At 32.7% G+C, this 27,691-nt stretch overlaps 1 protein-coding gene and 1 pseudogene across 3 annotated transcripts in view; one reads left to right on the top strand and one right to left on the bottom strand.

Annotated features, from left to right (window-relative positions):
• The window catches only part of LOC146997269 (cullin-5-like), a 572,661-nt pseudogene that overhangs the window by 422,270 nt on the left and 122,700 nt on the right, over positions 1 to 27,691 (bottom strand). The gene's annotated exons all lie outside the window — the stretch shown is intronic.
• Positions 1 to 27,691, top strand: part of LOC146997271 (uncharacterized) — a 45,447-nt gene that overhangs the window by 5,531 nt on the left and 12,225 nt on the right. The window contains exon 2 of one of the 2 annotated variants that reach the window (XR_015040946.1): positions 5,321 to 6,480. The exons of the other annotated variant lie outside the window; for it this stretch is intronic. The gene's annotated coding sequence lies outside the window, so the exon portion shown is untranslated. Of the gene's footprint in view, positions 1 to 5,320; positions 6,481 to 27,691 lie in introns of those variants that run through there. 2 annotated transcript variants of the gene reach the window in all.

Below are 27,691 nucleotides of genomic sequence, written 5' to 3'. Positions count from 1 at the left end.
ATACTCGAGGAGAGGGGGAAGAAAAAAGAAGAAAAGGGCTTTTTCTTCTCTCTCCGCCCCCGATTGCCTCTGCTGCTCACACTCCAACTAGCTCTAGGTTTTAACTTCAAAACTCATCATCTTATATTTGCTGCAAACTCTGCCATTACTACTGATTATAATGTCACAATTGCTTTCATATCATTTCACTGCCATAACTGCTCTTCGAATTTTTATTTTTACGAACTTCAGCAACATTATTTCTTTAACATTCGTAAAAGTATTAACTTACTACACTGGGATAAGGCTATGCCCAGGAACCCACTACAACTGAACATTAGTTCATCGAGGAAGGGCATACTCTAAATGAAGCTGCAGATGTCCAAATAAAAAAGGAAAAGAAAACCTATTCACAATAAATTGTTTCAACAAAGGAAACGATTGTGTGATTTTAGATGACAGTCGGAGAGTATTAGTATCAAATATTTTATTTCATCATACCACCAACAAATATTTTCTTTTGTTTCAGAAGCCCATCAAAAACTTACATGACAGCAAATGCAAATCTAGTATAAATAACGTTTATGTTGCTAAAATAAATTCTGATTTCCAAAGATGGCCTGTTTCTCGCATTGTTGGTAAATCATGGTTGATGGGCATTAAGAATGGTCTTTCCTCTAATTCACTGGACACACACAAATTAGCAGCACGTTGGTGTTAATTCTTTTTAATTCTGTATTAAAATATACAACTTTAAACTTAGTTGACATATGCGGCATTTGAAGTGCAAATAATAAAAATTTTTCTTAAATACTATGCTTTGTTGCTTATCTTTTAGAAATTTAAAGACCTGGAATTCTGCAATTCTGAGTAAAAAATGAAAATAAAAAACAATTAACACCAACAAAAACTTGTGGTAACATGACAGACAAATTATAACAAATACTACAAAAGATCATGCCTTTTCATTTTATTTAACCATATGTTAAAGCAGTATTCTTTATTAGACCTGGAAAAGTTAGAAACAGGAATATATTTTACTACAAAAACTACACGACAATTCTGAAATTAGAAGCTTTTCTGTATGAATTCCACTCTAAAACAATGCAAGTGCAGTCTTGACGATAAGAAAGTCAAATTTATTGAAATTTAAATTTGTATTTCCATTTTAATTTTCATTTTCCTAAAAACATTTGTCAACTTTGCAGGATTTCATCTTCAAGTATATATGTACAGACATTTAAAGTTCTGATGTATTAACATCTCGTGGAAATACACCTATCCCTCGATTTATACAGTACTTACTTGTTTTACATGATTTCAGTTTTACACAGTTTAAAAATTAACAGATTTCAAAAACTTAGTAAAATAGTATTTGCTGCATAAATGCAAATACATACATTTGAAGTCATTTTTTAATCTCATTTCTTTGGTAACACTGGTGGCAACAACAAGGATGGGGATTCCCCGTGTTAGGGGAATCTCAATAGTATGTATATGTATTTCATAACAGTAAAATTTTAAATTATATGGTTCACGCGAACTAATGCAGTATCAGTATTTTAGCAGCAAGGATTACATCATTTTTATCTACATATCTGAATGTTTACTAGCAAGTTTTCAACATTTATAGTTTTTGTGGCATTTTTTATAATTTATGTAAATTTTTTAAAGTATTATAATGCCAAAAAATGCCATTTTTGATTTTAAAAAAAAATCAAAAATGAAATTAGAAGCAAAAATTAAAATATTAGATCATCTATGTAATAGAGAAGGAGTAACAAATGTTGCTAAATTTTACTCCATGAACGAAGCCACAATAAGGACAATTAAAAAAAAAAATGAAGACTCTACTAGAAAAAGAATTAGATATGGGTAGAAGACGAAAATTTAAAATGGATTCCAATTGATACTGATGCTATTAGAAACAAGGCTTTAAAAATTTATAAAGCACTTAAGAATCGGTCACTATCGACTTTGTCAGATGAAAAAAAGGTATCTTTTTCCACAAGTCATGGTTAGTTTGAGAGATTTAATAATATTTAAACAAAGGCATTCTTTACATAATCTAAGATTGAAAGGAGAAAGTGCATCTGCTGATTCGAATGTAACAACAATATCCAGCAAAATTTGCTGAAATCAATTGCCACGATCTCCTACATTTCTGATCAGATCTTCAATGCTGACGTGTCTACGTTGTTCTGAAAAAAAAAAAAAATACAGTCAAAAGTCGTTAATCCGGACTCGTCGGGACTTCGGCGATTCCGGATTATCGATTTTTCCGGATTATAGATCATCAGTTTAAATCTCGTAAGATGGCATGCAGAAATTCTAAAATTAAAAATATGAAACCGTAATTTATGAAATAAAGAACAATTATGATCTAAAGGGTATCAAAATTTACAAAAAAAAAAAGCTTAATATTTATTTGTTTACTTTATTAAACATTTCTTTCAATGTAAGTTGTTTAAGTTGCTTCATTTTATGTGATACTAATACTTTCTCTTTAATTCTATAAACAGACATAATTTCTTTTCAGTTAAAGAGTTCTGCTGTTCAAGTCCCGTTAATTGCTGTGCCGAGAATACCGACTAACTGGTCAATGGAAATTTTTTCGTTTTCACTAACCTCTCTGTCACATTCTTCATGTCTTTATCCATTTTTTTCAGCAATTTCACTTTTTGTTTGTTGGACATTGAAACATACTTTCGTTTTGTAGATCCTTTGGAAGTTCCAGCATCGGAAATTCTATTTGACATAATCGAAAGTTCAAGTTTACTTTTATAAAATTGCTCTTACAGTCTGCAAAAAATAATAAGCGGGATCCTATTCGAAGATTAAGGAACAACGCAATCATTAACATTAACTGAAATAGATAATTAGATAATTTTAGCCTACACCGTCCGTTATACATTAAACGCGCAGGCGAAAACGTATTCTGCGCTTGCTCACACGCATATGCGCAGTAGTCAAGTTCTTACGCGCTCGCGTAAAACGCCTGTGCTAACGCGGCACATGCGCAGAAAGTTTTTAGCTTTGAGGTCCGGATTATAGATCATTCCGGATTATAGGTGTCCGAATTAACGACTTTTGACTGTACCTTGCAAATCAGCTAGTGGTCATAAGGTAGTGAAAAGTCATACAATTTTTTTCTGTTGCAATGCTTCAGGCAATTATATAATGAAACCATTGGTTATTAACAAATCAAAAACACCATGTTCATTTAAAGGAACAAATATAAATAACCTTCCCTTTTATTGGATGCCTAACAGGAAAGCACGGGTCACTGCCATAAGGTTCAATGAATGATTTCTTACCATGTTTGTCCCAGATGTCAAAAATTATTTAGGTAAAAAAGGATTGCCTTTTAAGACTCTTCTTTTAATAGATAATGCACCTGGTCATCTTCAAAATTTACAACACAAAAAAGTAGAAATAGTCTTTTTGCCCAAAAAATACAACTTCTTTATTACAGCCATTGAATCAAGTAATATTTTCTGGCTTTTACAACATTGTGTATATCAAACAAACCTTTAGGTATATTTTAGAAAAAATGGAGAATAATGAATCTTACTCTTATGGATGCTTGGAAGAAATTTACAATCTTAGATTGTGTTGGACTGTCATATACTCAGATTAAACAATCAATGCTCAACGCATGCTGGAAAGCAATACGCTGGATGTTGCTAAAGATGAGAATGATAGATTACCATTAGAGTGTGAATATTCTCAGATCACTAAATTGGCTCAAACTGTAGTAGGAGAAGGTTTTTGAGGATTTAGCTCAAGCATATATTAAAGGAATAATGGTTGATGAAGAACTAAATGAGGATGAGTTAGTTAACATGATTCATGAAACAAATAAACATGATGAAGACCAATCTGAACCAGCTGCATTCACAGCTAAAGTCATCAGTGTAGGACTTGAATTGGGAAGAAAATTAGGTAATCATTTTTTACAATATGACACAAATGTCGAATGAAATCTCCGATTCCAAGGGGAGCTTAGTAAGTGTTTAAATCTATATACGGATGTTTAAAAAGATTTAGGGGGACAAAAAAACAACAGGCAATTGTTAATTATGGATTTCATCATGAAGTCTAGTCGATGTGAGATCTCCCCTAATTTATCATCTATTGAAGCAGAATTGTATCACGAATACTCAAGTGATGAAAGAGACATCATACCAATCAAGAAGAAAAAACTAATAATTCATGAAAGTGATGTCAGTCCAAAATCAACTCTAAATATGAGAATATTTGTAGAAATTTCCTGTTCTTTCAATTCGAGCCACAATTTTTCATAAATGCTACATACTTTCATTACATTATCAGGTTGCATACTTCTGATGTCTGTGTAATTTATTTAATTGATGATGTAATTTATTTAATTGATAACTAAATATACTCGATTATGTTTTCACAAGGCTTGCTAATGTTTTTTTAAATAACACGAAAATAATCATGCAATGCAATAAAAATAGAACATCATTTTCCTGCCTCAGAATATACTACTAATAACAGGTTGTTTAAAGAGCAAAATATACAAAATTTAAATTAAATAATTATTTCCTTTTACTCAGTTGAATATACATTTAATTCATAAACATGTATATGCAGATAAAATTAGCTATGTCAATAAAGTTCTGCAAAGAATAATGAACGTGATCCTATTAGTTAAGTGTTGCAACTTTATTTCATATGAAATATTTTCTATATAGTCATTCCTTAAAAGTAGTCTCTGAATAATTAAACCAATTAAATTTGTTTCTAAATGTACTTGGGTTAATTGATAAAAGCAAGGCTTTTTTTTAAATGGCAAGCTGATTTTTAATTGATTTCATACTTAGATACATCATTATACATACATTAATAAAATAAATAAAATTCTAATTATGTTAGGGCAGTTTCCATTTTGCTGGTGTTTACTAAAGAAAATTTTACAGATAGCATTTTTAACAAAAACGCTGTTTATGATCATTTAAGATTTAAAAATAAATAAATAAATAAATAAAGAGAGAGAGAGATTATTTTGTAAGTATTCATCAAGAATATTTCTTCCAATTTATGTTTTCGAAGAAACGCCTTTATTACACCAAAGTAAAAAAAAATTATCCCTCTACCAAAACTTAAATCTGTATCGATTAAAAAAGAACAGTAATGCGTATTTAATAAGAACACAGGAATAAATTGTATTAAAACTCAAATCTATTTGTAAATTGTTCTTCTCTAAACTTATGCTTTGAACCTGAAATATTTTGAATGAAATAGTGCTTTTTTATTTATTTTAAGACTTGATCTATTTTAAATTTACCTAAAATACCTAAAATAATTATTTTAGCTTTTCAAGAGTTTCTTTTACATTGCTGAATTTGATGAAGGTGTACAAACGGTGCCAAATTCTTGGTTTTGGGCTGATATGGATAAATGACATATGTAATATGAAAAAATGAATCAAACTGAACAAAATGATTGCATCACATCAAGCCCCAGATTATTGAGAACTTTGGCAATTTCACCGGGTTCTCTAAATTTTTGCATCGACAAGTATGATATTTTCTATAATTATGTGTTCTTGTTGCTCATTTTTCTCACTGTATAATTTAGAAAGCTGAATAGAACATGGAAAATGCTGTTATGAATGACATCAGTACCAAAATATTTTTAAAATATAGTAACATCTCCATTTTTAGTACTTTTATCCATAAATTATTAGTACGAGTTGGTAGTTTGGTTTTTGAATCTTAACATTATTTTAATTACCAGACTAGTTGTTTAAAAATAGGAATGCATGTATTAAAAAATTCAAAAATTAACAATCATATCAGGATATAATATATATTTGCTTTAACATTTAACTGCATTTTTTTATACAAATTTGATGCTCTCAAAATCTATTCGGTCACCTTAATTTTGCAGTGGAAAAATAATGAAATAGTATAATCCTACAATTCGAAACCATAAAAATTCTATTTGATTTATTTATTGAATAAATTGTTGCAAAATATCTGAAATTTGCAGAATTTTATAAAATAATGTAGCCATGACTGTTAATTTAATTTTACATCAAATATTTCGATAATTATACATGAGCAAATAAATGCTGCTAGAACATTTAGATGTTTAATCTAACATTAAACGATTATTTAATTCATTCTTTTTGCTTTATGTTAAATTATTGTTTATGAGTGATAACGGAAATTTAAAATTTTCAGTGAAAAAGGCATAGAAAAGTTAAAGTTGGCTATGAAGTTTTCAGACATCGAAAAGTGCAGAATTTGGTGCGGAAACAACAAAAAAAAAAAAAAAAAAAAAAAAAAAAAAAAAAACCACCAGCGATTTAAATTCTCCGATTCTTCAGATGAGTAAAAAAAGTAAACAAGTAAAAAACAGTAAAAAAGTACTATAGTAAAAAAGCTAGCAGAGCTGTGCTTGCCATTGCTACCAGAGTGCACACAAGGAAAATATTTTCAACCAGAATTTTCTGCATCTGTTTTAGCTAGTCCTCACTGCAAATCTGAGGACTAATACTCCAAAAGCAGGCTCATCAGAAAGACCCAATAAAGGTTTCGTACTGTTGCATTCCTGTACAGGTTCATGCAATTTGGAGTGATTAACGATGACACTTAATAAACACACAATGTATTTGCCAGTATTATTCAGGACATCTCCAAAAACATGTTTACAGTCGTCCAAAAACTGCGACAAGCACATTGAAACAATCAGCAACAGAGCCTTTAGGCTGTAACAGTGAAGACAGCTTCACAGCAAAGTGCTAGAGTACAGCTCCCGACTAGGTTCAGTCTTCTCAGAACTCGACGTACTGTCGAGATTCTCGACGCTACAACTCGCGATGCACTCCACAATAAGCACTAGAATACAGCTTCTGACTCAGTTCAATCGTTCTTGGAGCTCAACACACTCCAAGATAAGACTCGATGATGCACTAACTCGCGATACATTAAGAGACTCTCTCTACGCACTCCCCAATCAACTCAATACTAGACTGAAAATCAACTCGATAGACTCGAGATACTACTGCTACTCCGCATACAGGCAGGGTTTATATAGCTTTTAGCATGCATTCGAGAACATTCTAAGTCAAACCAGTAAGAACTCGTTCTAAATGGTTCTCCATCCGTCTACGGCATATTGCCAATTTCGCTGAAAGATGTTGCCAAATGGGTGATTTCTCGCCAAATCTAGCAAATCCTAAACCTGCTTTGTGGGAAATCTATCTTACCGCAGCTGGAAATTTTTTAACAGTAACTTTCTGAATTTGCCAATAGTCAATTTTTTAAAAGTGTTCTGTTTTCAGGTTTTTAGAATAATTATGTAATAAAGACACAATAACACGCCGAATAAATACTAATTCAGAAGTCAAACAACAAAAATCAGCGTTATATTTACAAAATTTTCACAGTGACTGTTTACTGTGAAAATTTTGTAAATATAACGCTGATTTTTGTTGTTTGACTTCTGAATTAAATATGTAATACCCTGACCTTTTCTCTTCCGCAGAACTTCAACATCTAATCTTAAAAAATTTAAATTCTTTATCTAGATTACAAATATTGCAAGAAAAGGTGGAGTTGCTGAAAACTCCTAACTGTGCAATCAACCGAAAAATTCAGAATTAAATATATTCCAATTAAAAACTGAATTAGAACTTCAATTTTTAGAGAGAATGTTTCTCAACAACATAGCTCCTGTGGTATTGTAAAATAATATTTTACATTAATCCTAATAGTTTTTTTTTTTTTTTTATTTTGTTTACTTTTTGCACACATTTTCATTTTATAAAGTAATTTCTGTTACGTTTTTGCTTAAATGAAATTTTCTATTTCAGTATTATCTTATTTTCTTTATATAAAAACTAACTGCATAAAATGTACTAAAATACAAATATGGAACTCAAAGCAATGAAAACGTTATGATTTTATAAATAAGTTTCCATTACATTTGCATTTTATTTTGAGGAAAGTTAGATTTCTTGAGTGTTCTGTGAAGTTGAAATAATTTTCTTAAATGATAGAATAAGAAATCTTGTTGGTTATGCATTTATAGATTAAAGTCAATTTTTATTTATATATTTATTTATTTAGGTCAATGAATTGAAACATATTAATGTTAAAGGAGACTAACGTAAACATATTAATAGTAATCGTAACAAATATTTTGAAGTGATGTCGGACACGCTAGCCGAAGAGTACAGTTGGGTAAGTGAAAAAAAAAAGGGGGGCATTTAAATCCCTGAAGTTATCATAGGTTATTTTACATAAGTCAACATTTATAAATATATTTTTATGTACATCATCATTTACAAAATATCTTGATAACTTACATTACGTATAATATGAAATCTGCCAAATTAAGTCACACCCAGCACCCGTAGCTCTCAGCCTGAGTCAAATCTTAATTATTCAAAAAATCGAATAAAATAAGACCAGACTTCCATGAATAGTGCATAGTGCTACTAAATGCATATGTGACCATCCCAGAAGAAATAAAGCAGGTAGATATTAGCATCTGGAAAGATATCCCAATGCATGAAGGAAGAGTAATATATTTAGTGTATGAACCTGTTATGTCAAGAAGACTTTAAATGAATTAGAAGACAACATAAAATAGCAGTTTTATCTGATCGCAAATGTTTAAAATGTTATTTAAAATGTCTAACTTTTTTTTATTCTTAAAATGATGTTTAATCCTCATTTGTTCTGCTATTTAATTTTTATGATGTATTGTTACTTAGTTTGTTATCTATCCACTTGTCAGTAATTGAGCTGAATTAAGTAAAGCTTTGTTCTTTTACATTATATTTTACCGCTCGATCAGGCCGACTGCCGTACCAAAGCACTCGGGTTCGAATCTCGGAAAAGGTTCGGGGGTTGTAAATGCATAGTGTCTGTGCATCATGGGGGCACCCAAAATATGCTGCAAGCCGAAAAGTTCTTTCAAGAAGCTGATCGTAGGGAAAGAGAACTTGAAAATCCTTGGACTCGTCCTCCGTGTGATAGTTGCATCGCAAAAATGTTATGGTTTTTAATTAATTGACTTTCTGTTTAAATATGCAGTAATTATAATTAAAAATTCACAAGTAAATTTTCCATTTAATGTATTTTTTAGAGATAGTGCAAACTCATCTCCCTGCAACAATTGAAAAGAAAGGTGCTACTATAACAGTTAATCTCAAAAAGGTTGGTGGGTGGTAAATGTATAGTGTCTGTGCAGCATGGGGGCACCCAAAATATGCTGCAACAAAGTTGCTACTACACTCATGTCCATAAATTAAGGATAATTCGGAGTCACGCGGAAATCGAACTCTAAAATATACTAAAATATCACCTGTAACATCACAACACACATCTTCAAGAATCATATGCAAATTTTAGGAAGTAACCAGATGACACCGATGGTACTTCACAATGACGAGAATGTAAGAAAGTGATATATAACGAATACAGGCAAAGAAGTAAAATTGTTCGCAGGCACTTTATAAGCATTTCAGTGCAATAACCAAATAGTTCGCAGGGGCTTTATAAGCATTTCAGTGCAATAACCGACAAAGGACGCATTTGGATGATTTTTTACGTGGTAGAATTATCGGCCGTCTGGAATGTGGGCGTACCCAACTGGAAGTATCAGACAAACTTGGAATTGCCCAGAGTGTCATCTCCAGCCTTTGGCAACGATTCCCAGATGATGGTAATGTGAGTAGACGTTACAGCACAGGTCGCCCCAGAGTTACAGCGCCGAATAAGGACCGGTATTTGGCAGTTACTGCCAAAACAAACAGGTGGAGCACAGCCTGAGACCTGCCTCGTCAGCTCTCTTCAGCCACTGGTACGACAATTTCAAGGCAGACCGTGTACAGACGCTTAGGGCAGATTGGTTTATATGTTCGTAGACCTGTCAGATGCGTTCCACTTACTGCAACTCACTGTCGCCTGCGGTTAGCCTGGAGTAGAGAGCATGCACTGTGGACACCGCAACAGTGGGCTTGTGTGATGTTTTCCGACGAGTCCAGGTTTAGCTTGCAGTCTGATTCTCGCCGGACTTTCATATGGAGAGCTCCAGGTATTCGTTACCACCAAGAAAGCATCATTGAACGACACCGTTACGGTGGTGTAGGAGTGCTCGTTTGGGGTGGAATTATTCTGGGTTCCAGAACTGACCTTCATGTTCAAATTGGAATCATGACAAGCCATATCTATCGGGACGTCATTCTGGAACAACATGTACATTTGTTTCGGGGTGCCATGGGCACACAATTTGTTTATGGATGACAACGCCAGTCCTCACCGTGCAAATATCGTAAGCGAATGCCTTCAATCGGAGGATATCACCCGTACAGACTGGCCAGCATTCTCACCAGACTTGAACCAGTAGAACACGTGTGGGACATGCTTGGCCGACGAGTTGCAGCCCGTCAACCTCCTTCTACATGTCTACCGGAACTTCGGAGTGCATTGCTTTTTGAGTGATGTAATATCCCCCAAGATCAGATCGATAATTTGATACTCAGATGCCTAGGCGTTGTACGGACTGTATTGCATCGTCTGGGAGACATACAATGTATTAACAATCAAACCAACCATGTAATATTGGTTTTTTGTAAATAAGTTTTTTTTTTTTTTTTTTTTGGTAATTTGCTCCAGGGAGAAAAAAAAATCGCTAATTTTTTTAATAATATCAAACATATAGCATCTGTTTTTGCTCTTTACCTTTTGTTTAATAAATAAGCTTTACAAATAAGTCAAATTTGTTTTGCTTCTAACTTTTCCTTTGCCTGATTTTGCATTATCCTTAATTTATGGACATGAGTGTATAACAGCGAGTACTTTTGTGTACAGAAGCTGTCTTGAAAGCTTAGAATCTAAAATTTTAAGTTTGTATTTGTTTTTACTGAATTGTAAGTATTATAAATTCATATGTTTGGAAGCGTCCGAGTTTCAAAAATAATAAAAGTATAAATGATAAATAATAAAGCTTCAAAATAGTAAATCAAACAATCATCAAAATGTTTAGTACCTATTTAAAAATTTGGAGCTTTCTTTCAATTTTAAAGTAATTTAAAATTTAATAAATAGCTTTAAAACTCTTGCCAGTCACTGCTCATCTCAATGCATATAATAGCATTATAATTTTTTATAATAATAATGCATATTTTGTTTAATTTCATGAGGCTGAAGGAGACATTGTAAACTTATATTATGAATACGAGTCATATTTTGTAAAATTCGATGAAAGGCCATTCGAAAAACATGTATACATTGACAGAATTGCCGATATAAATAAAATATGTTATTAACAATATTAACTTCTTATTAATTAAGAAAAGGCTGCATTAAATATATTAAAAGGATCTTTTAAAATTTTTGCAGGAAATGAATTTAAGTTTCTCTTAAGTGAATGGATATTTTTATATCTTTATTACCGTATTTGCAGGCGCATAAGGCACATCCCCCTTTTTTTATACACATTTCATTATAATGAATTTACAGTATTTTAAATATAAATACAAAGTAATACTTTATACCCACAATTCATCTGGGGAAGAGCTTTTAATTTTCTTCATCAAAACCTAAACACTCATCACCATAGCTAAATGAAAAGTCACTTGAAACCTCTCCTAAATCAGCATTCGAGTCCTCATACAACAGATTGTCCTCTGTACCATCCAGTGTATTAATAATGCCACACTTCATACATGATTTAACCTCTGCCTCTGTTTTCACAGCATCCCAAGATGCTTTGACCCATTCACAAACTTTCCAAATGTTAGGCCTTCCCCTTCTTCTTGATGGTGTAACCTCAAAATTTGAAGCCTGCATCCAGCTTGCATGCTTTGTTACAGCAATTTCAACATTGTTTTTGAACCATAATTTGCCAACAAACTTAAGAAACACCAAACAGTTGAAATTTCCCACACTTAAAAGTCGTTCGCAAAAATTGCAGTTTTCATGCCAGATGCACATTTACTAAGCTCTCCGTAACTGTAATATTCCCACACATCGCAAGGAAACAAGAAAAAAATCACATAACTCCAAAAAAAGAGGAAATTTCCAGAAATTAATGCAATCAAAAACTGAGTATCGACATACAAGATGCACCTCCATTTTTTCCCGACTTATTTTCAAAGAAAAAAAGTGCGTCTTATACACTAGAAAATTTGCTATTTAAAACTTTCTTACATTTATTGGAAAACAAATTGTTTTATATGCTTAATTTCATTCACATAACTATGCTCACTGTAGTTATTGGCTATACTAAATATTTGAATGAAGAAATGTAAGTTTTATTTGCACAAAAACTATTAGCATATGTTTTATAGCAATACACGCAAGTACACAAAAGTGATACACAAAAACTATGAGCATATAGTTTTATAGCAATTTATGAGAGCAAAGTTTTACATAAAAATGTAAATGAATCATAAACGCATCTGTTATATAATTTCAATACAATGAGATATAACAATAATCACTGAGGAAATCTGATATGATTGTGATGACTATATTCAATAATTAAAAAATTCCAAAGATTCCAGTAAGATTTTAATAAGTGGAAGAGTAACTTCTTACTGGATCAATAAAACGCTTTTCTGCTGTTATCAGTTTTACTGGAGGAGATGTCTGAAATACTGCTATTGCGACATTATACTGATTAAACTAATGTAACACTGTGCGACACCCACACAGATCTTTAAAGCAGCAATTCTCAACAGGTGGTACACAAGATAAAAAATAGGTGGTAGGCAAAGAAACAAAGTTCAAAAATTCTATGAAGAAAAAAAGAACAATTGTTAGAAAATTCCTGTGATTGCACTTCCACTGAAGATTTCATAAATAACAACTTTTGGCTACACCGAAAAAAAGAATTTAAAGGCATTTCAAATAAAGCTAAATTTTTATTGCCTTTTCGCACAACCTATTTGTGTGAACAAGGATTTTCTTCCATGTTTTATTTGAAAAATAAATACAGAATAAAATTAAAAGTGGATCACACTTAAAGCTAAGTGAAATAAGGCCAGACAAAGAAATTGATCTCTCTTAAACAGGCCCAAATTTTACACTAAATTTAAGTATATAACTTAAATTTTGATAATTAAAATGGTAACCAATTCTTAATTAATATTTTTTATGTGTGCCTATTTAATACAGATAGCCAATAGCTTGTGCAAATGGCAAAACATTTATTTTTTCTATTTATATTGAGAAACTGAATAAGTATTATAAAATGTACAATAATCATACTGGTTGTACTAAGGTTTTTAAATTTTTGTTTAGATGGTATGTGTTAGTCAAAAGGTTGAGAACCGCTGCTTTAAAGCAATTAAATTTATGTCACTTTGTGAAGTTATACAAAAGTCGCAGTGTGACATTAACATCATTATCGCAGCATGACTTTACTACCATACTCAAAGACAAAGAAGCAACAATAACAAAAAAAAGAAGCCAAGAGAAAAAATTGGTATCTTACCTCTCAGCCTCCACATCCACAGGGCTTTTTTGCTCACATCCTCTTCTTGGGCGCTTCGCATTCCTATAATAAACAAAAATAGGTACAATTTTATTACCGAGACCATAATAAACCACAGTGATGACAGTACATGCATAAAAGCACCAAACTTGGCACACACATCCATTTAAATCATAAATTGACATCACATAAATTTAGATACTTCTAAATGCAAGTGAATTATGACTGCACATAAATTTAGATAGCTCTAAATTTTAATTTACCACTGAAATACTGGTATACTTTTTAAACTTTTTAAAAGTGCATCGAATCTATCTATTTAGAAATTGCCAGAGATGAAAAATTTGCAATAAAATTTTGACAAAGAAAAGGCATCATTCATGATTGTGTGTGATTATGACAAAGCCTCAAGGGCTATCTGCCTGTGCCTTTGTGGAGCACTTTCTAAGGGAAACTGGCTTGTATACACGTTACACATGGGGAAAACCACGAAAACGCCCAGCCCGTTCCTGGGATTCGAACCTCGGACCGACTACCAGCGTTCGGTGACTCCACCGCTCGGCCGCTGGTGGGCCTCATTCGTGATAGAAAATTAGGCTTAAACTATAGTCCAAGAACCATGAAATGAAACCATTTCATCGATAACTCAACAACTAAATGGCACCTTTAATCTTCTAGGTGTATCTACGGATTATTTCGTATTGAAAGATGGCTTTCCAAATCACGACACGCAGAATATTCTTGTCAGATTTTGATAAATACGAAATGGTTTCGAATGAATGCGGCAACTGGCAGTAGGGAAATAGCAATCAATAGAGAAAGATGTTACAGCGTGAGGTTCATAAATAAAAACCTCGTATCCAGCCACACTATCTGCCGACCTGTAGGCGATTTTCGTGCCGAAACCGAAAAATACTAAGAAGCCTTCGACCGAAAGCTTTGTGTATGCAAAAAGTTTGTGAAACAAAATTTCTTCTATAAAATAAAATGCAATTTGCACTGAACCCATGAATTACTTTTAAAGAAATTAATATCACCTAATTTACAAATAATTTCTTTTAGCATGGAATAAATACTTAAACAGGTATCTTACAATTACATGAAATAACGTAATCTTTAAAGGCATTGATGTATACAATATAAATATTTGCTTGTTATTTTATGAAATAACAGTGTCTGGGAAGCCCACTCAAATATCCTGTAGAATTTTAACAAATTATTTTATAGGATACAAATATGCATCTGTTTTTTTATGAAATATGTGAAATTCATGCAAATAAAATTAAGGATTATGAAATTTATTTTAATATAAATAACTCTGCAAAAAGAAATATTCAGGAGACTTTATTCCCCTTATTTTCCTATTATTGTCATCATAAAAAAATAATAGCATTTATCTTAAAGATAATTAGCTTATTTAAAAAATACAATCTGTAAGCACTTTCTTTAACTCGATATAAGATCCATTTATTTTAAATACTTTTCTAAAACTTTTTATAAAAAATAAGAAAATAATGTAAGCACAAACCTTGTGGTTGAAAAGTTATGCAAACCTTGGGTTCAGTACCCCTCAAATAAATAATGAAAACAATCTCAGATTTTATAGGATAAAAATTAGGTCCAAACGGGCAATTTTTTTCATTTACAGACAATCATTAGATGTTTGGGCTAATGCTACTTTGGACTAAAAGTATTTAAAAGCTACAATTTCAGACAGACTGTCTTGTACACTTAAAATACAAATGTTTTATTAATTACACTGCTTGCCTTAAAAATATGTTTCTTAATCAAAAATTTGCTAATTTTTTATAAAACATAAACTAATACTTATAAAAGAGCCTGAGGCAATTTGTTACAATTAATTAAATTGTTCAACGTTGTTTAATTAATTGTTTAGGCGGTCAGAGCCGGAACAGCTAATGAAGTTTATGAGACTGTGATATTACTTTCGGTTTTGTGAAATGAAGAATTACATAGGATACTTTCAGATTGAAGTTCTGTAGAAACAAAAAAGTAAGTACCATCCCTCTTTCTGAAGCTCTTTATTTGTTTATTGACTTTTGGTAATTAAAAGGTCACTAAAGGAGATATCAGCGAAAAAACATACATTGAAAACAAAGTTAAAACAAAACGTTGCCGACAAAAATATCCAAAGAAGTGATTTGGAAGTGCTGAAGAATAAGTTTAAAGTGTTCGAGACAAAGATAAATTCCAATTTCGATTCTTTGTTCGGGTTATGTATTGAAGAAAGTGCAGTCAAAAGTCTTTAATCCGGACATCCATAATCTGGAATGATCTATAATCCGGACCTCAAAGCTACAAATTTTCCGCGCATGCGTTTACGCATATGCATAATACGTTTACGCATGCGCGTTTAATGTATAACGGACGGTATAAGCTAAGCTAAAATAATCTATTTCAGTTAATGTTGCAGATTGTGTTGTTCCTTAATCTTCTAATTGGATACGGCTTATTATTTTCTTTTAGACTATTAGAGCAATTTAATAAAAGTAAGTTGGAACTTTCGATTATGTCAAACACAATTTCCGATACTGGAGATGATGGTAATGTGAGTAGACGTTACAGCACAGGTCGCCCCAGAGTTACAGCGCCGAATAAGGACCGGTATTTGGCAGTTACTGCCAAAACAAACAGGTGGAGCACAGCCTGAGACCTGCCTCGTCAGCTCTCTTCAGCCACTGGTACGACAATTTCAAGGCAGACCGTGTACAGACGCTTAGGGCAGATTGGTTTATATGTTCGTAGACCTGTCAGATGCGTTCCACTTACTGCAACTCACTGTCGCCTGCGGTTAGCCTGGAGTAGAGAGCATGCACTGTGGACACCGCAACAGTGGGCTTGTGTGATGTTTTCCGACGAGTCCAGGTTTAGCTTGCAGTCTGATTCTCGCCGGACTTTCATATGGAGAGCTCCAGGTATTCGTTACCACCAAGAAAGCATCATTGAACGACACCGTCACGGTGGTGTAGGAGTGCTCGTTTGGGGTGGAATTATTCTGGGTTCCAGAACTGACCTTCATGTTCAAATTGGAATCATGACAAGCCATATCTATCGGGACGTCATTCTGGAACAACATGTACATTTGTTTCGGGGATATCACCCGTACAGACTGGCCAGCATTCTCACCAGACTTGAACCAGTAGAACACGTGTGGGACATGCTTGGCCGACGAGTTGCAGCCCGTCAACCTCCTTCTACATGTCTACCGGAACTTCGGAGTGCATTGCTTTTTGAGTGATGTAATATTCCCCAAGATCAGATCGATAATTTGATACTCAGATGCCTAGGCGTTGTACGGACTGTATTGCATCGTCTGGGAGACATACAATGTATTAACAATCAAACCAACCATGTAATATTGGTTTTTTGTAAATAAGTTTTTTTTTTTTTTTTTTTTTTTTTTTTTTTTTTTTTTTTTTTGTAATTTGCTCCAGGGAGAAAAAAAAATCGCTAATTTTTTTAATAATATCAAACATATAGCATCTGTTTTTGCTCTTTACCTTTTGTTTAATAAATAAGCTTTACAAATAAGTCAAATTTGTTTTGCTTCTAACTTTTCCTTTGCCTGATTTTGCATTATCCTTAATTTATGGACATGAGTGTATAACAGCGAGTACTTTTGTGTACAGAAGCTGTCTTGAAAGCTTAGAATCTAAAATTTTAAGTTTGTATTTGTTTTTACTGAATTGTAAGTATTATAAATTCATATGTTTGGAAGCGTCCGAGTTTCAAAAATAATAAAAGTATAAATGATAAATAATAAAGCTTCAAAATAGTAAATCAAACAATCATCAAAATGTTTAGTACCTATTTAAAAATTTGGAGCTTTCTTTCAATTTTAAAGTAATTTAAAATTTAATAAATAGCTTTAAAACTCTTGCCAGTCACTGCTCATCTCAATGCATATAATAGCATTATAATTTTTTATAATAATAATGCATATTTTGTTTAATTTCATGAGGCTGAAGGAGACATTGTAAACTTATATTATGAATACGAGTCATATTTTGTAAAATTCGATGAAAGGCCATTCGAAAAACATGTATACATTGACAGAATTGCCGATATAAATAAAATATGTTATTAACAATATTAACTTCTTATTAATTAAGAAAAGGCTGCATTAAATATATTAAAAGGATCTTTTAAAATTTTTGCAGGAAATGAATTTAAGTTTCTCTTAAGTGAATGGATATTTTTATATCTTTATTACCGTATTTGCAGGCGCATAAGGCACATCCCCCTTTTTTTATACACATTTCATTATAATGAATTTACAGTATTTTAAATATAAATGCAAAGTAATACTTTATACCCACAATTCATCTGGGGAAGAGCTTTTAATTTTCTTCATCAAAACCTAAACACTCATCACCATAGCTAAATGAAAAGTCACTTGAAACCTCTCCTAAATCAGCATTCGAGTCCTCATACAACAGATTGTCCTCTGTACCATCCAGTGTATTAATAATGCCACACTTCATACATGATTTAACCTCTGCCTCTGTTTTCACAGCATCCCAAGATGCTTTGACCCATTCACAAACTTTCCAAATGTTAGGCCTTCCCCTTCTTCTTGATGGTGTAACCTCAAAATTTGAAGCCTGCATCCAGCTTGCATGCTTTGTTACAGCAATTTCAACATTGTTTTTGAACCATAATTTGCCAACAAACTTAAGAAACACCAAACAGTTGAAATTTCCCACACTTAAAAGTCGTTCGCAAAAATTGCAGTTTTCATGCCAGATGCACATTTACTAAGCTCTCCGTAACTGTAATATTCCCACACATCGCAAGGAAACAAGAAAAAAATCACATAACTCCAAAAAAAGAGGAAATTTCCAGAAATTAATGCAATCAAAAACTGAGTATCGACATACAAGATGCACCTCCTTTTTTTCCCGACTTATTTTCAAAGAAAAAAAGTGCGTCTTATACACTAGAAAATTTGCTATTTAAAACTTTCTTACATTTATTGGAAAACAAATTGTTTTATATGCTTAATTTCATTCACATAACTATGCTCACTGTAGTTATTGGCTATACTAAATATTTGAATGAAGAAATGTAAGTTTTATTTGCACAAAAACTATTAGCATATGTTTTATAGCAATACACGCAAGTACACAAAAGTGATACACAAAAACTATGAGCATATAGTTTTATAGCAATTTATGAGAGCAAAGTTTTACATAAAAATGTAAATGAATCATAAACGCATCTGTTATATAATTTCAATACAATGAGATATAACAATAATCACTGAGGAAATCTGATATGATTGTGATGACTATATTCAATAATTAAAAAATTCCAAAGATTCCAGTAAGATTTTAATAACTGGAAGAGTAACTTCTTACTGGATCAATAAAACGCTTTTCTGCTGTTATCAGTTTTACTGGAGGAGATGTCTGAAATACTGCTATTGCGACATTATACTGATTAAACTAATGTAACACTGTGCGACACCCACACAGATCTTTAAAGCAGCAATTCTCAACAGGTGGTACACAAGATAAAAAATAGGTGGTAGGCAAAGAAACAAAGTTCAAAAATTCTATGAAGAAAAAAAGAACAATTGTTAGAAAATTCCTGTGATTGCACTTCCACTGAAGATTTCATAAATAACAACTTTTGGCTACACCGAAAAAAAGAATTTAAAGGCATTTCAAATAAAGCTAAATTTTTATTGCCTTTTCGCACAACCTATTTGTGTGAACAAGGATTTTCTTCCATGTTTTATTTGAAAAATAAATACAGAATAAAATTAAAAGTGGATCACACTTAAAGCTAAGTGAAATAAGGCCAGACAAAGAAATTGATCTCTCTTAAACAGGCCCAAATTTTACACTAAATTTAAGTATATAACTTAAATTTTGATAATTAAAATGGTAACCAATTCTTAATTAATATTTTTTATGTGTGCCTATTTAATACAGATAGCCAATAGCTTGTGCAAATGGCAAAACATTTATTTTTTCTATTTATATTGAGAAACTGAATAAGTATTATAAAATGTACAATAATTATACTGGTTGTACTAAGGTTTTTAAATTTTTGTTTAGATGGTATGTGTTAGTCAAAAGGTTGAGAACCGCTGCTTTAAAGCAATTAAATTTATGTCACTTTGTGAAGTTATACAAAAGTCGCAGTGTGACATTAACATCATTATCGCAGCATGACTTTACTACCATACTCAAAGACAAAGAAGCAACAATAACAAAAAAAAGAAGCCAAGAGAAAAAATTGGAATCTATAACATGGGAGCAGTTCTGCCAGAAGAGAATGTCGGAGTTACAATCATCGAAAACTCAAAGATAAGTTAAAATCTTCTATAACATTTTTTTTCTTTTGTTCCGAAATGTTATGCGTAAATACAAAGTTCTATGTTTTGACGAAAGTCAATGTGTTTCGGTTGAGATTTACTTTTATTTTACTTTATTTAGCTAATGCAAAAGTATTATTTTCTTTAAGTATAAAATTTAGGAACAAGCAGTTTCTGTTGGTCGAAAGACTAATTCTTTTATGTTAAAGCCAGAATTTGGCCGAAGATAAAAATAACTTCGTATTCTTGTATTAATAACAACTTTAGTTTCAGTGCCTCCAGCTTGGCGAAGAATGAGTAAAGTAAAAATTTATTTTTCTCTTATTCATTTTATGGTAAATTGTAAAAATCATATGTATTAGAATTTTGTAAATATACGTAAATGCTTGAAAGTTATGTAAAAGTAGAATTTAGTCTAGAAGCATAAAATTTTAGATGCTAAAAGTAAATGCTCAAAAGCAATGAATTCAAATTTAATTATTAAACTGTAGATAAAATCATGCTTTAGAGCGAAAGCCTGCATGTCTATAGATAAATGAGGGGGAATTTAGAATGAATGTGTTTTGTAATGTTCTCCACCTACACTTGAATTTTAAGAATGTTAAAGTAGCTCATCGACTTGTATAATATCGAGTAAGGTGTGTCTATTTGGTCGTTGAATTCTAACAAATCATTGTGGTTAGGAGAAGTGTTGCAATACTAAAACACGAATATTCCCGTTTGACTCCTCACATGGTGGAGAGCCAGGGTAAAGTTAAATTCATGTTTGAATACTTGAATGAATGTGAATTAAGCAGTAACTAAGGAAAATAAATCGTTCAAAAACAAAAACTTATTCAGTGTCAAGAAAGTGTAAATTATAATGTATTTAGAAAGATACTGATACTTATTCCTTCCAGATACTGGAAGGAAGAGAACAGATTGATTGCTGAAGTCCGGGAAAGGTTGCTGTAAGAAGAGAGAATTAAATAAGTATCTACAGAAATTTGTTCTACCTTTTGTGAGATAACAGATTTTTTTTATGTCAACGAGGCTCTTAAAATTTAGATCAGAATTGTGGAAACTTTCCAATAGGTCGTTTCTAGGACCTGCTTCCAAGTTTTCCAAATTCTGGCAGCGGGAAATGTAGGGTTTATATTTATTTTAACTAATATTTATTTTAAGTTTAAACTATCTTTCCTGTTAAGCCTTACTTTCCCCTGGAATTGCCAATGCCAGAGTATGTAAATTTTAGTAGAACGCGCAAAGGATTCAAACTGTCAGCGGAAGTAATCTGAGTTAAATAGAAGGGAAACGAGTTCGAAAGTGTGTTTCTTGCTGCACGAGCGTGGAGGTGGCTAGTTAGAAATTGAAGAACCACGCGTTCTTGTTGTTAATTTTTCAACGTAATATTCAGAAGTTTGCTGAATTATCAGCGGTATCTTAGAACGCGGTGAGGTTAGTTACGTATAGAGAGCCTCGTAGTTAGTCACATGTTATTATTCTTTTTTTAGTTTTTTATTTTTATTTTACCGCCGGGTCGGCGTAGTTTGCGAGCGTCAAGAGCACGCATTTGTAATTTCTAAAGTTGAATAAAAAGGGATTTAAACCCTTCTCAAGAATTTGTCTACTTTCCAGTTGTTAGCAGTCACCACTATTGTTGCGTGCAGGTTGGAAGCGCGCAACATTACAAGGGATATCATTAATTATACTTTGCATTATCATTAATTATACTTTGCTTTCCAGAATTTTTTTGATTTTTGTATTCTTTTGTGTTCTTTGTTGCTCATTTCACTGATTTTAAGATACTGAAAAGTTTTGAGTGATTTTTTTAGGAAACAAAGTTCTTAACCTCCTTTATACCATTTGAGTTCTTAAGATTTTGCAAAGGGAAGTTGGTTAATTTATTTATTAAGATCATTAATATTTGTATTAAGGGATATTGCTTATTTCATGGTAATTTTGTTATACGTAATAACTTTTTTTTTATGAAGTCGTTCTGCAGAGTAAAATTCTACGCTGTTTTCAAGTTTAAAAATTGGTGTTTCTTTCAGCCATTTTCCCGGTACATTTAAAAGCCAGACGAAGGCTGGCAGCTAAGCTGCTGGTATTCTGTACAAGCTTGATATAAAACTTGTTTTATTAGATTTCCCTCCTTTCCCAGCAGCACAAAGTTTCGAGATCTGGACTCATCCGGTGGGCTAATAATTGATTTAGCCACTACAATATTATTACTACTTTCTAATGAACCTTTTTCTAGATTTCTTCATTTCTTCTATAACCCGTTCTCCCTTTTTGTCCTCCTCACTTAAAAACTAACTTCTAAATCTCTCTTTAAAGAACTAACAGTAGGATTCTTCCTCTTCTGGCCTTCCCTCCGTGCTGTATTCGGTTAGTTATTGGGATGTATACCTGTGCAATCTTTAATGAAGCTCCAACACTTTTACCTGTACATGTCTGTACCTAAATGAAACTGGTTCGTTTTGATGTTATACTAGCGAAACACCAAAAAAATCTTGATTTAAATGATGATGATTTAAATAATTTAGCTGGTATTTTAAGGATGAGGATTTATACTAACTGCTGATGATTTTTTATTTAAGTTATCGTGATTATATGTTATAGTGATGAAGAATGTGATTAAATGAGTATGATGGTAATAAAACTTTAGGTGATAGTACTTTGTATTCAGGTGATTTTATTATTTGACGACTTCAATGATGATGGTGTATATGATATATAGTTTCGATTGATTAGTATGGAATGATGATGTGATTTGTGTGATGGTGGTTTATTTTATTCTGACGATGGTGATAGAGATACGATGGTTTAAAATCATGATGTGTTTTGTGTGGTGAGGAATATTTAGATGATTTTGATGATGATATAGATTTGGCTAATGACGATTTTATAGCTGATATGATAGTGATTTATAGAATAGTTTAGAGGGTTTCGGCAGTGAAGACGATGGTTATTTATATTTAGATGCAGCGTCTAACAGTTTCTCCCACCTCAGACAAGATCTCAGTCTGTGTGCTTGTTTCCCTCGTTTTGGAAGCATATTTGATAAGCTGGGTTGGCGCTTTTTGCTTTTTGTACATTTAGAAAACATTATCATATTTATTTTTATAACCATGGGTACAAAGAATAAGATGATGTCTATTCAATTACAGCGTGAAATCATAGAAAACCATGAGCAAGGTGTGCGAGTAATTGACTTGGCGATGATGTACGGTCGTAGCACATCAATGATATGTACTGTGCTTAAAAAAAAGGAGTTGATAAAGGGTATAACGCCATCTAAGGCCGATAAAATAATGTCTAAACTCTGGACCTCTCTCCGTGAATAGATGGAGAAACTACTGATGGGGTGGGTGAGAGAGGAGCAGCTTCAAGGAGGAACCTTAACATAAAGCTTCATATGTGAGAAGGCACGAGCAATTTACGGTTATTTGCTAAAGAAGATCCCACACACTTCTAAAAATGAGGAATCGGAAGACTTGTTTAAATCCAGTAGGGCTGGCTTGACATCTTTAGGAAAAGGACCGGCATTCACTCCGTCCTCAGACATGGTGAGGCAGCAAGTTCCGATGTGAAGGCAGCTGAGGTTCACATCAAAATGTTTTCCGAACTGATACTAGCCAAAGCATACATCCCGCCAGCAAGTCTTTAACTGTGACGATACAGTATTTTTCTAGAAAAGGATGGCGAATAGAACTTACATAACGGCAGAGCAGAAGACGATGCCAGGTCACAAACCCATGAAGGATAGATTAACTCTAGTAATTTGCGCCAATGAGATTGGCGACTGTAAAATCAAGCCTCTGCTAGTATACCATTCGGAAAATCCCAGAGTCTTTAAGTCATATAATATTTCAAAAGAAAATCTGCCAGGTATGTGGATGACAAATCCGAAGGCTTGGGTCACCAGGAAATTCTTTGTGAAGTGGATAAACCTGGTGTTTGGCCCTTCTGTTAAAAAATACCCACAGAAAAACAACCTACCCATGCAAGCCCTTCTCTTCCTCGACAATGCCCCTACTCACCCACCAAATCACGAAGTTGATTTACTCTAATAGTTCAAGTATATAAAAGTTCCCTACCTACCACCCAACACCACTCCTATCCTGCAGACGATGGATCAGCAGGTGATTTCTAATTTTAAGAAATTGTACACCAAGCACATTTTTTGGGGCTGCTTTGAGGTGACGGAGAACACAAACCTTACCCTTCGAGAGTTCTGGAAAGGCCACTTTAAGATCGTCATATGCCTAGGAATTATTGATCAGGCCTGGCTGGGTGTTACAACGAGGACCTTAACCTCTGCACGGAAGAAGCTGTGGCCTGAGGCTGTTGCTGAAAGGGCCTTCGAAGGATTGGAACCCAAAGTCGCATAGGTAGAGGAGCTTGTTTCTCTGGGAAAATCCATGAGTCTGGAGGTGGATGGGAGAGATGTGAACGAACTCGTCGAACAACAGTCTCAGGAGCTGACAACCGAGGAGTTACACGATCTGTATTTGCAGCAGCATACGTTGTGTTAACGAAAAATTAGTTTTGAAGAGGAGCCAGAGGTGGAGGAGGTTATCGCTACAAGAGATATAAAACAGGTCTTGGGAATGTGGGAGAAAGTTGTAGAGTGCGTGGATAAAAATCACCGCGAAAACGTTGCAACTAGCCGTGCATCCTTGACACGGAAGAAGAAACAAACCTCCTTGGAAAGTTTTTTTAAATGATCTGCGGGTGGAAATAAGCAGATCATGACGAAAAAAGCGAAGACCAGTGACAAAAATTAAGCTCTTCCGTAGGCACTTCACTTTTTCTTTTAATTATGTTTTTATAGAATATGTATTTGTTATTTATAAATAAATGTTTCTTCTTGTTTTTGATTCTTACTTAAAAACACTTAACAAACAACTGAGGTCGTGTTTTGGGATCTGGAACGGATTAATGGGATTTCGATTAATTTCAATGTGGAAAATTGCTTTGAGATACGAGCAATTTGACATACGAGCAAAGTTACGAAACGAATTAAACACGTATGTCGAGGTACCACTGTGCGTAATTATATAATCGTTAGCAAGCAGATAGTAATAAATAATTTTAAAAGTCTGATGCTATCAATATATAAAATATGTTGACTAGTATAATTAATTTAGAATTATACGCCTACATATAATAATATGATGTATGTTACTACAGATACGTATTATTATATACATATATAAGTCTGTGCATATATATGAAATCATAATTCTATTTAAACAAGTTAACAGTTAGAATTACTGAACAACCATGAAAGATTCCCCAAAAATTAAATATGGTGTAACAATGAACACTTAATTTAGAAATTAGATTCTATTGTATATTGTTGTAAAAGCCATTGTAAGAGTGAAAATTCTTCATTCTGCCTTAATGCGATTTTTTGCGTTTAATGCGTTGTTTGGAGATTTTATGATCCCGAATTATATTGATGTGATATATTAATACTGCATTTGTAGACATACGTTTTCTGAGAAACGAGTCAAGGCGACTGATTTTTTGTAAAAATTTGGATTTATCCTTATTTTATTGACGTGCACCAGCACTGAATTGAGAATGGCTTGTGCTATGTTTCGATGGATGAAAAAGCGTTCGTAAGTAATGAATATTATGAAAGTTTCAGCATATTTAAATAAATAGTATTAAAAGCATATATTTATTAACATATATCAATAGTTTATGGTAAATTTTTCATTATAAATCTCATGATAGTTTCATTTCTCATTCTTTTGCATTTCTATTGCGGTACATAAATTTTTTGGTATATATATTGTAGATTGCATCAGTTTTGCTGCGCAATTTATTCCTCGGTATGTTACTTGTAGTGTTATTAGAAATTCCATTATTTTTGTATTTTTTCTGCAATTGGTAGTATCTGATTAGGAAATTTATGTTTTATTTCAAGATATATATGAAGTTGGTAATATCAAGTGTTAAATAAACGTTGTTATTCAGGCAATAGCGTTAGCTTTATCCAGATTGATAAATGCATTTCTTAAATACTTAAGATATAAAGACACACTCGGATAGTAGATTCACTCACTTTACGTTTTTTAAGGGTTATATATATTCATTAAGGGCGTGTTCAAAACAACCGTTGACGGGTAGTCTTGGCGTAATTCGGATTCATACCAAGCATATCCATTTCTCAGGGCAATAATTTTCGTTATTTTTGCTAAACCATTTACGAAAATATAATTTTCCGAATGCTGAACTCTTATGCATGAAAAGACAGAAGTTAAGATATTTGTTTTGCAATTTGATGCAAAATTCTTATTATTAAAACACTGATGTATATGTTCTTAATTTAAAACTCTGCCAGTATATAACATTATTGTTTTATCACCATTTATAGATGTCGCTTGCTGTACAGCCTGCTGAATACATTTTACTTTCTAGCTATCTACAATTACATCATGTTTTTTCGGTATGAACAGGGGCGAAGTATTCATTACTTAGATACATTTAAAGATAATTAATTAAATTTTTCTGATTTTGATATCTATATTATATAGACAGGATTACTGATAAAAAATTTCAGAAAATTGTAAATGAAGAAGTAAATAGAAAAATTTCGTTCAGGTATTGTGAGATGCTAATATAAACTTCATACATTTTACTAGAGGGCTGTTGCCAAAGCAAAATCTTTACTATATATGTCTACGAGCTCTATGTATACAGTGTGTTGCTCAAAGTAAACTTCCTGCATTGTGAAGAGTACTACGTGTATGTCTTGATGCGTTCATGAGAAGCTTGTTCCCTCGTATACGCTCTGCCACTTCGAACAAAAATTGTCCGTAAACTGCAGCGTCTTGAGTTGTTTATATAGGTTCTTGAGCTGTTCTGTTATTTCCTGTCGAATCTGACGCTGACGCGGAGAGTCTTGTATCCTTCGTTTACTTGCTACTTCTTCTATTCATCGCGCATGGTCTGTTGACGTTCCACTTGCCTAATGGGCCTCCGTTTCCCTTCTGCTTCCCTTTCCGGAGCACGCAGTGTTTCTTGGTTTTCTGAATGTCTTTTGTGTTTTCTACTAGTTTCTGATACAGTTTGAGCACGCGAAGTTTCTTGAGTTGCTGCTTGTCTGCTGGAACTCCTATTCGTTTCTTCTTCAGTTTCTTGAATGAGTAAGCTGTCTTGTCACTATGCTTGCCTGCTGAGTTTCTAGTTGTGTCTTCATTCATTTTTGAAGCTCGCAAATTTTATTGTACTTGCCTGTTGAGTCTCCTAGTGTTTTTTACTTCATTTTTCTGTAGCTCGCTGTACCATTTGTGCTCTCTTCTTGCGTTCAGACATTTTAGTAAATTGGAAAAAAAATTTATTTAACTGTAGTAAAGTAACATTGCATCTAAAATACGTTAAATATCTACAGATGTTTAAACTTCTACTCAGAAAGTAAGTATACAATAAAAGAAATTAAATTTTTATAAATAAATTTAGAATAGCATAAAATGCATAGAAACATTTCATTATGAAGAAAATGTATTCATTCTTTCCAAGCAACCAGCGATTCGTAAATACATTTTTCTTGCCAACTCAGGAAACAAAGACCTTTGACCCTTCAGGTAATACATTGGAGGTTATGATTTAAATTTATTTCAATATAACAAATTTTCAAAATCTCAATAAAGGAATTAACGTAGCGATAGCATATCGTGTCACGTATCCAAAGGTGAAACATAAAAGTTGCCAAAAACAGCTATTCATTTAAAATACTGATATTAACGAAAGATTTTCGACATACAATGACGTTATATGGAATCACGTGCTTTCTTCAACTTCAGAATATGACCGTAAATAATAATAACAATAAGTTTCACGTTTGGCAATACTATTTATTTCATATTTTTTTTAACTTAAAAA

Source organism: Stegodyphus dumicola, chromosome 5 (genome assembly GCF_044657685.1).
Source record: "Stegodyphus dumicola isolate Sdum_Otavi_A_Nest chromosome 5, ASM4465768v1".
Classification (NCBI taxonomy): domain Eukaryota; kingdom Metazoa; phylum Arthropoda; class Arachnida; order Araneae; family Eresidae; genus Stegodyphus; species Stegodyphus dumicola.
This window is presented reverse-complemented; position numbering and strand designations above follow the sequence as displayed.